This window comes from Ylistrum balloti, unplaced genomic scaffold (genome assembly GCF_031769215.1).
Source record: "Ylistrum balloti isolate Yb309-2 unplaced genomic scaffold, AGI_CSIRO_Ybal_v1 Utg370184, whole genome shotgun sequence".
Lineage (NCBI taxonomy): Eukaryota > Metazoa > Mollusca > Bivalvia > Pectinida > Pectinidae > Ylistrum > Ylistrum balloti.
Genome location: NW_026782168.1, coordinates 444,055 through 459,032, shown reverse-complemented (window position 1 = coordinate 459,032; position 14,978 = coordinate 444,055).

The following is a 14,978-nucleotide window of genomic DNA, read 5'->3' as shown; positions in this document are numbered from 1 at the left end:
ACGGATGCCAAAGAAAAACTAGTTAGTAATTTGATCTCTTCGATCCTATAAGGCTTGTCATTGATCGATTACAAGGGAAATATCTCTTCTCGTTGTTGAAATTTAAACCGCAGGTTCGAAACATTAGACTCGGAACTTGGATGTGCACATTGCACTGCTACCGACCTCATCACATTTCGTATTCATCAGGTACACAAATTCTAAAACGCTTGTCACGAACCAACACCGATATACATTCCTTATCAAGTGTTCATATGACCCGAACAAACAATACGTGTTTCAGATATTGTAATCTGAGTGACGTAACTCACGTACATTTGCGTGTACATGCGCGTGAGATATTGTGAAGGTTATCTTTTGCAGACAAAATGTGAACAACTGTGTCACAGGTGTTTGTTTCTGTTATATAGTCTGTGTTGCATTCATTACATCCATCGTAATCAACAAACATCACGGTCAGCATAAACCATGTTACCACACCATGATTTTTAAAACACGGATCCACATTGAACTGCTTACATCAATATCCCCGAAAGAATCCAGTTTTGTTGAAAAAAAAACAAAACATTTTTTCTACCTACTTAACATCAATACCGAGACGTTCATGACGTAATGAACATGATTTCCGTGTTGTTACCATTATGCCTGGAATTTCGACACACACAGGGCTTTTAGAGCCTCGTTAATAATTCATTCATGATTCATACAAAGGAATGAAAAATAGAGTGAATTTCTAACAGATTCGCGTGAAACTCAACGTTTCATCTTTCTTACGTAATTCACAAGGGTAAATTGAAATATCACTCCTTATTCAACTTTCGAATAGTTAATTGAAGTAGAAGTACGAGAGAACGAGATAACTCCTCCTCCTCTCTTCCTCTTCCTTTCTTCCTTCCCCTCCCCTTTCCCCTCCATCTCCTCCTCCTCTTCTTCCTCCTCCTTTCTTCCTCCCTCTCCTCCTCCATCACTTCTTCTTCTTCCTCCTCTTTTCTTCCTCCCTTTCCTCCTCCATCACTCCTCCCCCTCCTCTTCCTCCTCCTCCTTTCTTCCTCCCCTTCCTCCTCCTTTCTTCCTCCTCCTCCTTTCTTCCTCCCTTTCCTCCTCCATCACTCCTCCTCGTCCTCTTCCTCCTCCTTCTTTCTTCCTCCTCCTCCTCCATCATTTCTTCTTCCTCCTCCTCCTTTCTTCCTCCCTTTCCTCCTCGTCCTCTTCCTCCTCCTCTTTTCCTCCTCCTTTCCTCCTCCTACTGCTGCTGCTGCTGCTCCTCCTCTCCTCTTCTCTTCATCCTTCTCCTTCACCTTCATCCTTCTCTCCCTTCCTCCTCCCTCTTCCTCATGCTAAGTATTAACCAGTTATTAATGGATAGACATAGGCGTTAAATATTAAACTGAATTCTCGATACTAGTACATCAATATCCGGTCCCGAAACCATAATTACTTTTGTTAATAAATTACAATAATCGACGACCGTTTTATGAATTCCTGTCTTGCTTCGTCACAACGCAGTCAAACGTTTAACCATACGACTAAGGATTTCTTGATTGACAGAATATCGGTATTATTAATCACGAGAATCGAACTGTGATTCAATGGGGAAGTTTTATGGTGTAAAAAAAGATAACTGTCCTGTTATCATTACGTGTTCATTTTTTCAGGGACCAAAATAGAATACCTCACAGTTAGACACTATAAGTATACACAGAGGAAATATGTCAAATTAAATATCAAATGATAAATTATAACCCAAATGATAGGGACTCTCAGTCCTCCAAAACAGCTGAACTATAATTGAGGGAATGTTGGTTTGTGACAAAGGAAACGGTGAGATACTATATTTCAGCTCTAACGATAAACGTTTGTTATCAGAACATGACGAGGGTATGACTGCTGTGGGATTTTATGTGTAACGGATGTTATAATTTAGACGAAAGAGCTAGAGAATAAATTTAGGATCAAATTATATGTCATTTCCCTCACCAATTACTTCCGCATATACAAGTATGTAAGGATAGATTTTTATGGCACGTTTGTAAATTCGTGACCCCCTACTGGACAAATAGCCTTCAGTCAAGTAGTTTTACGGACATAGCCCACGGGAAGGTCCGTCAGCCGTCAAAGCCCGACATGCGTCATGGCGGGTTCAGAACCCGACCCCAGTGGAAACATATCAATAATTCATTTGAAAAAAAAAATATCATAAAAAATAGTTGAAGAAGCAAAACTTTATAGTTTCAAGACTGGATATATCAGCAGTAATTGATAGGTCGTCCAATGGACGAAAAAGTCCTCTTGATAACCAGAAAAGTTATTGAAATGCTTTTATTTGCAGTTTGTATTTGACCATGCATGCTGAGAGCAGTTACGTTGTGAAATTTTCCGTTTTCCATTATGCTGTGGTAAAATATGAAAATATATAAATCTGTTGCTTCTTAATTATTATAGTTGTCAAGATCAAACAAATGTATGTATTTTGTAGATTTGTTTTACGAAGAAAACGTATCCAATGTTATAATTATGACGTCATGAAATTTACAGGGAACGAATGTCATGTGGTTTTATCATTCTGACTTCGGAACCGGTAGAAACATACAATAATGGCGTCATTCCGACATCAGTACCCGGAGAAACACTTCCGTATTGAATATAAATCTGCAACTTTCTTTTTTCATTCTGGGGCATTGGAGTTGATAGCTACAAACAAATTAAGCGATGTTGGTGTTTATGAACAAGAAGTTCGGTTTTCATTCTGATCTTTCTACAGACTATGCGTTAACGATATCGGTGAAGTTTGTTTATCACCTGAAACATTGTGTATACTCCTCATGATATACACGTATGCTTTATAAGACGAGGTTATTTAGAGCGACTGAGAGATTTACAGAGGATATACAAAAGCTTGTATATCAGTTAGCATCATAGAGTAAATAAAACCATTTCATTTCGGACGTGAACCCGACAATCGGCTATCTTTTTTTTATTATTTTATTTTGATGCCAGGACAAAAGGTCATTTTTGCACGTGCTATTTATACAACAGCTATCTCCGAGTGGTCATCTGTATGTGAGGTCCAGTTTTGAGAAGATTAAGGTTTAGACTTTTACTGTATAACGTTAGGGTGTTCTGATTAAAAATATGTAGCAAAATTCTCAAATAAAGGCCGTTATTCGAACTGCAACCGTATGGATCTTCGCGTACCTGTTGATCACGTGATTTATCTAGTGATACAGGTAATTATTCATCTTTATATATATTTTTATTGATAAAAAACGCGCCCCTTACTCACAGCGGACAATCCATTCCTTGCTCCATGGGCCTTGTTCTCGGATACTTCCAGACGCGACATTTCCAGAATCTGTTTTTAGAAGAATATATTAGAACTCTTACTATTGTTCTTCGTCCTACATTTTGGAAATTGCGTCTATCTGTCAACTTCTTGTTCGCCCTTCGTCTTAATATCATGTATAAATTATGTTTCTATATCACCATTGTTTTACTGCAATTAATCAAATTTGACATTTTGTCGAGGTATTATATGATTTCCCCCATTAATAAACATCTACACTTTCGAGTCTCTCTGTTGACATTATCTAGAGCATGGGTATTTCCTGACGCCGTTAAGTATGCGCATTAATTAGATCCTGTTGTATCTATTTGTTGACGCGATAGACTGGTGAATGTTGATTTTGCGTCAAGTGTCAGACATCTTGTTTGAATTATCTGTTAAAACCTTAACCTTAACAACAAAATAAATAGTGATAATGTCTTGATGAATCTATTTACTGATACTCACAGCAATTAGTGTCATCTTTTATTCATATCATCATGTACATTTGTTGGTGACATTGAGTCTTTAGAATTTTTAAAAATTTTATTAATATAAGAAGGAATCGTTGTACTCGTCGTAGAGGATTTGAATCTACATCTTTCAATGCTTAAATGTAAAAAGTAAATCCCTACAACTTCGGTTAGGAGGAAATCCACCATCCACTGACAAATCCAACCTCATCACTCGCATGGGAATATTGTTGTTTACGTCAACATTTGATTGCAATGGTGATTCAACTTCGCTGTTTAGTTGTAGCAGGTAATGTAAAGATTTTTCAGCCACTGAGCAAGGATTACCGAGCACCTCGATACATCACGTGCTCTATTTTTCGACAGATAAAGAGAAACGCCGTTCACATTAGATAAAAAGAAATGGAATTTTTCTAAACAGTTTAAAAGCAATACATAAAACTAGTTTATGATTATTTTATCTTGGCGTAGACCGTGCCACATGTTTCAGTTCATATTTGTTTTATTCGGAGTGATACACCAGGGAGGCGACTCCTCACTTAACGACAAACCCTCTCGGGTAACCCAACCCAGCGCCTGGCACAACATGTGTTCTATAATCACAGAGACGGATCAGATCCGGAGATTTATTCTATAAAAATGGGATTTGTATCAAGAAAAGTATCATGTATACCGATGTTATCTCGAGAGTCGCACAAGTAATCCATATAAACATTCAGATACAATTCCACAGGCTTGGTACAAGTAATAGTCTGCATAAAACTTAACTCACGATTGCCTGTTCTAAATAGGGAAACTTACACTATGTTTTCGATGCATGTTATTTCCTGTAAATAATTTAGCAGTTTTCATATACAGATATATCTTGTGTTGATCGTTAATCTTCTTGTGATGCTATTTAACCGATCCTTTACCAAGCACGCCTTACAGATATAGGAAAATACACTCACAGAATCTACAGCTCGTCAAAACATAACTACTGTTAAGGGATAGGATATTTTCCTTAAACCTTCAGACTAAATTTACCCTCTTTTGTCACATTCTGAGACTATTTTTAGGACCGAGATTTCCTTCTATAACAGATGTACGTGTTGTCATTTTGTACATTCTAACTTCAATGCGAGTTTTGGATTTCTTCTGCAAAGATCATTTATATTTTCTGTCCCAATATATCGTTTTTTGGAAGATATAGTAAGTATTATAATCTAGAAGTTTATCTTTAAAGAGAAATAATGTCTGCGATAATTTTTGATATGTTTCTTACAGTATTTTCAATGATAACTTTATTATGATATTATGATAAAGCAGAGACGTATGAAGCAAGCAACAGTCAGAGTTCCGGTCCACATCAAGTTTGGCAGATTTTTCTGTGTCGCTAGTTTTGATTTGTCGGCTCGGAAAGGAGCGCCTCTTATGCAATCCAGAAATTATTGCAGGATAACCAGAGGATGAAACAGAGATAAGCTTAATGGCCGATGGGGACCGAAAATTGTAGTGTATGGGCCCCCTCATCAAGATTCAGATTTAGCACACAGCGGCGTGACGTAATGATGTTTGGCTACAACATCTTCTTCACTATTAACCGTTCTATGTATATGTTAAATGTGTATCGCACTTTGCCCTACACATATAATAATCAGCGTCCGACAGATACTGCAGGTATAATTTCAGGCGATGAGTTACTGCCCTGCATCCAATGGATATTGTTCAACGTCCAGTACATAATGTATAGACTGTCCAGCGTCCGATGTATACTGTCCACCGTCCAATACATAATGTATAGACTGTCCAGCGTCCGATGTATACTGTCCACCGTCCAATGCATAATGTATAGACTGCCCACCGTCCGATGTATACTGTCCGATCTATACCGAACTAGGTTTAATTTCAAGTGAATATTATGTCAAGTGTCCTATGTATAAAATCCAGCGTCCTATGTATACTGTTAAGCGTCCGATGTATACCAATACATGATGATAAGCGTCCGATTCCTAACATATGTCAGGCGTCCGATCTACAGTTGTATGATATCCAGCGTCCGATAAATACAATCCATCTTCTCATGTATATTGTCCAATGTCCGACGCTTAGTACACGAAGTCAGCATAATGTTATTAGATAAATGTCAACAGTAACAAGATTGAATACTTATGATACAATCATGGTTCTCAAAACAATGTTGCAATAGGGATCATCCTCAGACATCCCCAAGAGACACGTGCGGTCATTAGGAAGACCAATAATAGCCACGACGGAATTAATTCGCACGAGATTTATTGATAGTCACGATCGGTCAGTGCGCATTGCGCACCATCTTGACCAAATGTAAATCATTATCTATTTTTGTTAAATGCCCATGATGGTGGTTTTTTATTCACAGACACGTGCAAATAAAACTTCTATTTGTATCGTTTTTGGCACTGTAGTCTAGTTACATAATTAATGTTATTACCTGCCATGGCATTTTTTATGTGATTTTCAGTGTACCTAGGCGATGTGTCCACGATTCAATGTATCAGGTGAGGTATTCGTAATTCAGTGTGCCCAGGCGACGTGTCCGTGATTCAGTTTTCCTGACGACGTGTCCATGATTCAGTGTACCTGGTGAGGTATTCGCGATTCAGTGTACCCGGCGACGTGTCCGTGATTCAGTGTACGTGGCGACGTGTCCGTGAATTAGTGTACCTGGCGACGTGTCCGTGATTCAGTGTACCCGGCGACGTGTCCTTGATTCAGTGTACCCAGGCAACATGTCCTTGATTCAGTGTACCTGGCGACGTGTCCGTGATTCAGTGTACCCAGGCAACATGTCTGTGATTCAGTGTACCTGGCGACGTGTCCGTGATTCAGTGTATCTGGTGAGGTATTCGCGATTCAGTGTACCTGGCGACGTGTCCGTGATTCAGTGTACCTGGCGATGTGTCCGCGATTCAGTGTTCCTGGCGACGTGTCAACGATTCAATGTACCTGGCGACGTGTCCGTGATTCAGTGTATCTGGCGACGTGTCCGTGATTCAGTGTTCCTTGTAACGTGTCCGTGATTCAGTTTTCCTGACGACGTGTGCGTGATTCAGTGTACCTGGTGAGGTATTCGCGATTCAGTGTACCTGGCGACGTGTCCGCGATTCAGTGTACGTGGCGACGTGTCCGTGAATTAGTGTACCTGGCGACGTGTCCGTGATTCAGTGTATCTGGCGACGTGTCCGTGATTCAGTGTTCCTTGTAACGTGTCCGTGATTCAGTGTACCTGGCGACGTGTCCGTGATTCAGTGTAACTGGTGAGTGTACCTGGCGACGTGTCCGTGATTCAGTGTATCTGGTGAGGTATTCGCGATTCAGTGTACCTGGCGAAGTGTCCGTGATTCAGTGTACCTGGCGATGTGTCCGCGATTCTGTGTTCCTGGCGACGTGTCAACGATTCAATGTACCTGGCGACGTGTCCGTGATTCAGTGTATCTGGCGACGTGTCCGTGATTCAGTGTTCCTTGTAACGTGTCCGTGATTCAGTTTTCCTGACGACGTGTGCGTGATTCAGTGTACCTGGTGAGGTATTCGCGATTCAGTGTACATGGCGACGTGTCCGGAATTCAGTGTACCTTTCGACGTGTCCGTGATTCAGTGTACCTGGCGACGTGTCCGTGATTCAGTGTACCTGGCGACGTGTCCACGATTCAGTGTACCTGGCGACGTGTACTTGATTCAGTGTACCTGGCGACGTGTCCGTGATTCAGTGTACCTGGTGAGGTATTCGCGATTCAGTGTACCTGGCGACGTGTCCGTGATTCAGTGTACCAGACAACGTGTCCGTGATTCAGTGTACCTGGCGACGTGTCCATGATTCAGTGTACCTGGCGACGTGTCCGTGATTCAGTGTACCCAAGCAATATATCCTTTATTCAGTGTACCTGGCGACGTGTCCGTGATTCAGTGTACCTGGCGACGTGTCCGTGATTCAGTGTACCAGACAACGTGTCCGTGATTCAGTGTACCTGGCGACGTGTCCGTGATTCAGTGTACCAGACAACGTGTCCGTGATTCAGTGTACCTGGCGACGTGTCCGTGATTCAGTGTACCTGGCGACGTGTCCGTGATTCAGTGTACCAGACAACGTGTCCGTGATTCAGTGTACCTGGCGACGCGTCCTTGATTCAGTGAACCCAGGCAACGTGTCTGTGATCCAGTGTACCTGGCGACTTGTCCATGATGATTCAACATAACAGGTGCGTGTTATGGTTGTCTGTTATGAAAAGGTGTCAGTGCTAGATGTCCGTACTTGTTCGGATTTTGTCCGTTTTCGCTTTCTCAGAGGTAAATATTGTCCATTGTAAATCTTGTTATTAATTATTGTTGTCCTTTCAAGTATTGTCGTTGTAGGTGTTGTCCGTGTTCGATGTATTCGATTGTCCGTGATAGTTGTGCGTACTTGATGTTATGCGTACTAAATTATCTGTTGTAAATTTGTTGTGCGTTCTATAACTGTTTGTTCTACTAAATGTTGAACATAGTAAATATCATCCGTTATAAATGTTGTTCCTGCAAAATGTTGTTCGTTATAGTAAATGTTATCAGTAGTAAATGAATCGATTGTTGTTCGTACATTGTTGTTGCTATACATACTAAATATCGTTTGTTTATTTTTTGTTCAGTACTAAATGTCCTGATCAAGTACTGTAGCACTAGATGTTGTCCGTGCTTGATGTAACGCGTACGTAATAGTGTTCCATATAAATTTTGTCCGTGCTGGATGTTGTCCATTCGACAGCTATTGTCCTGCTAAATGTTGAACATAATAAAACATCGTTCGTTGTAAATGTTGCCTGTACTAAGTATTTGCTAATCATAATTTTGTCCGAACTGGACATTGGTTACTGTACTAAATATTGATCGTTATTCATGTTGTCTGTACTGGATGTTGTCCATTCTATTGTTCTGTTAAGTGTTGCATATTAAACATCATCCATTGTACAAATGTAAAGTTGACCGTAATGGATGTTGTCCGTGATTAAGAAAAAAATATGCACATGGAATTTTGTCGGAATGTCCGGTTTATATTTAGGGATTTCTCGCAACAAGCGTAATCATTCTAAGTTTTTCAGTTGCTCATAGTCTTAAATATTATGCGTACTAGCTGACGTACTAGCGATATTACTATACGACAACCACACGGATGTTATACATCATTATCGGGTGTGGCGGTATAATTAGCATCAGTGATTACTCCAGGTTATGTTGGCTCGGTAACTCACCAGGATTTTAGAGTAATGAATGAGCATGCCTAACGAAATTGTTATCAAACAACACGGTCGTTTTGTACAAACATGCGAATTCGTCGATAAATACGTCTAATTAAGCGCGTGCATTATCTGGTAGTACATGACGGACAAGTAACTATAGTATTTGTGAGCGAGGACCTTACAGTAAGGAATAGCAAGTGCGAGGTCTCTGCTTTCTACATTATCTTAGTAACAACCTGGGGAACAGAAGTCATATGGCATGTATTATTTATCAATAACATAGATACTGGTCACGCCATTGGCAGGCACCCCAGACGCTGGGTGAGCTTATTGGACATGGCTCCAACAGACGCCTGGTAGGCTTATTAAACACGGCCCCAACAGACACATGAAAAGCTTATTGGACATGGCTCAATAAGAAGCTTGGTAAGCTTATTGGACATGGCTCCGACAGACGCTGGGTAAGCTTGCTGGACATAGTTTGCTTGACATGGCTCCACCAGACGCTTGATAAGCTTGTTGGACATGGCTCCATCAGAGGCTGGGTAAGCTTGCTGGACATGGCTCCATCAGAGGCTGGGTAAGCTTGCTTGACATGGCTCCATCAGACGCTGGGTAAGCTTGCTTGACATGGCTCCACCAGACGCTTGATAAGCTTGTTGGACATGGCTCCATCAGAGGCTGGGTAAGCTTGTTGGACATGACTCCACAAGACGCTTGATAAGCTTGTTGGACATGACTCCATCAGAGGCTGGGTAAGCTTGTTGGACATGACTCCACAAGACGCTTGATAAGCTTGTTGGACATGACTCCATCAGACGCTGGGTAAGCTTGCTTGACATGGCTCCACCAGACGCTTGATAAGCTTGTTGGACATGGCTCCATCAGAGGCTGGGTAAGCTTGCTTGACATGGCTCCATCAGACGCTGGATAAGCTTGCTGGACATAACTCCATCAGACGCTGGGTAAGCTTGTTGGACATGGCTCCATCAGACGCTGGGTAAGCTTGCTTGACATGGCTCCATCAGAGGCTGGGTAAGCTTGTTGGACATGGCTCCATCAGACGCTGGGTAAGCTTGCTGGACATGGCTCCACCAGACGCTTGATAAGCTTGTTGACATGGCTTCATCAGAGGCTGGGTAAGCTTGCTGGACATAAGCTTGTTGGACATGGCTCCATCAGAGGCTGGGTAAGCTTGCTGGACATGGCTCCATCAGACGCTGGGTAAGCTTGCTTGACATGGCTCCATCAGACGCTGGATAAGCTTGCTGGACATGGCTCCATCAGACGCTGGGTAAGCTTGTTGGACATGGCTCCATCAGAGGCTGGGTAAGCTTGCTGGACATGGCTCCATCAGACGCTGGGTAAGCTTGTTGGACATGGCTCCATCAGACGCTGGGTAAGCTTGCTGGACATGGCTCCACCAGACGCTTGATAAGCTTGTTGGACATGGCTCCATCAGAGGCTGGGTAAGCTTGCATGGCTCCATCAGACGCTTGACGCATGGCTGGACGCTAAGCTTGCTTGGACATGGCTCCATCAGACGCTGGATAAGCTTGTTGGACAGGGCTCCATCAGACGCTGGATAAGCTTGTTGGATATTTCTCCATCAGACGCTGGGTAAGCTTGCTGGACAGACAGACGCTGGGTAAGCTTGTTGGACATGGCTCCATCAGACGCTGGGTAAGCTTGCTGGACATGGCTCCATCAGACGCTGGGTAAGCTTGTTGGACATGACTCCATGAGAAGCTGGGTAAGCTTGCTGGACATGACTCTATCAGACGCTGGGTAAGCTTGCTGGACATGGCTGGGTAAGCTTGCTGGACATGGCTCCACCAGACGCTTGATAAGCTTGTTGGACATGGCTTCATCAGAGGCTGGGTAAGCTTGCTGGACATCGCTCCAACAGACGCTTGATAAGCTTGTTGGACATAGCTTGCTTGACATGGCTCCACCAGACGCTTGATAAGCTTGTTGGACATGGCTTCATGAGAGCTTGCTGGACATGTCCAAGCTTGCTTGGACATGGCTCCAGAGGCTGGGTAGACGCTTGATAAGCTTGTTGGACATTTCTCCATCAGACGCATGATAAGCTTGTTGGACATTTCTCCATCAGAGGCTGGGTAAGCTTGTTGGACATGGCTCCATCAGACGCTTGATAAGCTTGTTGGACATTTCTCCATCAGACGCTGGGTAAGCTTGCTTGACATGGCTCCACCAGACGCTTGATAAGCTTGTTGGACATTTCTCCATCAGACGCATGATAAGCTTGTTGGACATTTCTCCATCAGACGCTGGGTAAGCTTGTTGGACATGGCTCCACCAGACGCTTGATAAGCTTGTTGGACATGGCTCCATCAGACGCTGGGTAAGCTTGTTGGCTCCACAGACGCTGGATAAGCTTGTTGGACATGGCTCCATCAGACGCTGGGTAAGCTTGTTGGACATGGCTCCATCAGACGCTGATAAGCTTGTTGGACATGGCTCCACCAGACTGTCGATAAGCTTGTTGGACATGGCTCCACCAGACGCTGGGTAAGCTTGTTGGACATGGCTCCATCAGACGCTGGGTAAGCTTGCTGGACATGGCTCCATCAGACGCTGGGTAAGCTTGATTGACATGGCTCCACCAGACGTTTGATAAGCTTGTTGGACATTTCTCCATCAGACGCTGGGTAAGCTTGTTGGACATGGCTCCACCAGACGCTGGGTAAGCTTGTTGGACATGGCTCCACCAGACGCTTGATAAGCTTGTTGGACATGGCTCCATCAGACGCTGGGTAAGCTTGCTGGACATGGCTCCATCAGACGCTGGATAAGCTTGCTGGACATGGCTCCATCAGACGCTGGGTAAGCTTGTTGGACATGGCTCCATCAGACGCTGGGTAAGCTTGTTGGACATGGCTCCACCAGACGCTTGATAAGCTTGTTGGACATGGCTCCATCAGAGGCTGGGTAAGCTTGTTGGACATGGCTCCATCAGACGCTGGGTAAGCTTGTTGGACATGGCTCCACCAGACGCTTGATAAGCTTGTTGGACATGGCTCCATCAGAGGCTGGGTAAGCTTGTTGGACATGGCTCCATCAGACGCTTGATAAGCTTGTTGGACATAATCAGACGCTTGGGTAAGCTTGTTGACATGGCTCCATCAGACGCTGGATAAGCTTGTTGGACATGGCTCCATCAGAGGCTGGGTAAGCTTGTTGGACATGGCTCCATCAGACGCTGGGTAAGCTTGTTGGACATGGCTCCATCAGACGCTGGGTAAGCTTGCTTGACATGGCTCCACCAGACGCTTGATAAGCTTGTTGGACATGGCTCCATCAGACGCTGGGTAAGCTTGCTGGACATGGCTCCATCAGACGCTGGGTAAGCTTGTTGGACATGGCTCCATCAGACGATTGATAAGCTTGTTGGACATGGCTCCATCAGACGCTGGGTAAGCTTGTTGGACATGGCTCCATCAGACGCTGGGTAAGCTTGTTGGACATGGCTCCATCAGACGCTGGGTAAGCTTGTTGGACATGGCTCCATCAGACGCTGGGTAAGCTTGTTGGACATGGCTCCATCAGACGCTGGGTAAGCTTGTTGGACATGGCTCCATCAGACGCTGGGTAAGCTTGTTGGACATGGCTCCATCAGACGCTGGGTAAGCTTGCTTGACATGGCTCCACCAGACGCTTGATAAGCTTGTTGGACATTTCTCCATCAGACGCTGGGTAAGCTTGTTGGACATGGCTCCACCAGACGCTTGATAAGCTTGTTGAACATGGCTCCATCAGAGGCTGGGTAAGCTTGTTGGACAAAACTCCATCAGAGGCTGGGTAAGCTTGTTGGACATGACTCCATGAGAGGCTGGGTAAGCTTGCTGGACATGGCTCCATCAGACGCTGGGTAAGCTTGTTGGACATGGCTCCATCAGACGCTGGGTAAGCTTGTTGGACATGGCTCCATCAGACGCTGGGTAAGCTTGTTGGACATGGCTCCATCAGACGCTGGGTAAGCTTGTTGGACATGGCTCCATCAGACGCTGGGTAAGCTTGTTGGACATGACTGCTCCATCAGACTTGATAAGCTGTTGGACTCAGACGCTGGATAAGCTTGCTGGACATGGCTCCATCAGACGCTGGGTAAGCTTGTTGGACATGGCTCCATCAGACGCTGGGTAAGCTTGCTGGACACGGCTCCACCAGACGCTTGATTAGCTTGTTGGACATGACTCCATCAGAGGCTGGGTAAGCTTGTTGGACATGACTCCATGAGAAGCTGGGTAAGCTTGCTGGACATGACTCTATCAGACGCAGGGTAAGCTTGCTTGGCCTATGATGAATAAGAATGTGATTTTCTATCCCGAAGAACGAGTATACAGACATTTCCAATGTCTGACCATAACAGACCGAGGTATCATCGAACAGAGGATTTACAAAACAATTGCAGGTCTTAACAAGTTTGGAATTGCGCCATTTAAATTAAACGTACCTAGACGAACGTATCGCCTTTCCCAGATGTGCCAATCCGTTTTTTTTTAATCTGTACTCATACATTTATTGAGTATATCAACACCGCATGATTCATACTGTTCATAAATTTTCAAACAAGTTAAAACCTATTGATTTTTAAGGTTTCCAGGGCGAAGCTCTCAAATGGCAACTTGTGCATACATCTGAAGCAGAGACTGAACTGACTGGATGGTCCGCATACTCTAGTGAAGTATTGCATTGAACTACTACTAAAAAAGACCCAACATAATAATTAAAAAATAACGGTAATAGATTAGTAGTTAATTAAAGTGAGTCATGCGGGTTACTTTGTGTTTCAAAAATGTTTCCTTGTTTTTGAAGATTGAGTGGATTATTATGTCCAAACAACATAGAGACATATTCCATTCTCACGAGAGTGAGCGACGAAGTGGTATTTTGGTCATAGTTATCTCCCTTGAATGTGTGTTCAATAATCATTTCTTTGTTGGGACATATATTCCATTTACTACATACAAAATGTTGTATTTTGACAGCATTCTGCTATACTACGGTGTTACTTATCTGTATTATCCACAAATAACATAATGAAATATCTTCTTTCGGTAAAAGGTATAGACTTTTGTATCTCCCAGGTTGTGTCTTTTCACAATAGTGGGGGTTTGGTAGATTTGAATGTATTTCTTAGGTGCCAGTATCGTCTGTAGGAAGTCATGGCGGCTTTGCAAGCTGACGGATTTCGTTCACGATTGCCAATATACTATTCCATTAGAATACATCATATGTAGGAACAGAAACGGGTAAATAGGACGACGTGAATAGTTTGTAGTTGACAAAAACCGCTGTATATAGTAATCTATTGCTCCCAAAGGAAAAAGCCATTTATAAAAAAACGCATTTTGAACCAATATTGAGAGAGAATGAGTGATCGAAATACTTGAGAATTATCTGTTTTTGATACTGTAGCACACCATGCTTCTCATCGCAGAAGACATATTATAGGGCTGTTGTTTTTGCAGGAGACTATTATTTTTTTGTTATTATGATGTGTGGCTAATGGACGCCCGACCGGAGTATCATGTTCGTGACTTGATAAACACACGGTGTTTTAGATTATTGACTTTGCTGTTACTTTGTGTGATAACGTTGTTTATCGGCGATCATTGCACTGTAAATTACGCGAAGATTGCGGATGTCGTGATTCAATACCTTAATAACAGGTAGAAAATCGGGCCGCCATGTTGCCACACAGTCTATCCATCGACCGTCTTCGGCACGTCTCGAACATGTCAAATAACTTCCAAGGTCATTTGAGTAGCACTCTTTTATTATTAATTGTATGTAAGTGTGATCAAGTATTCGTTTATCAGATCAGCGTAAGATTGGATATACAAAAGCAGTGTGCGCATTACCACTGAGTCAGGGCAAAGGTCACAGAAACCCCACTGCAATCAAAGTCCTTCACACAAA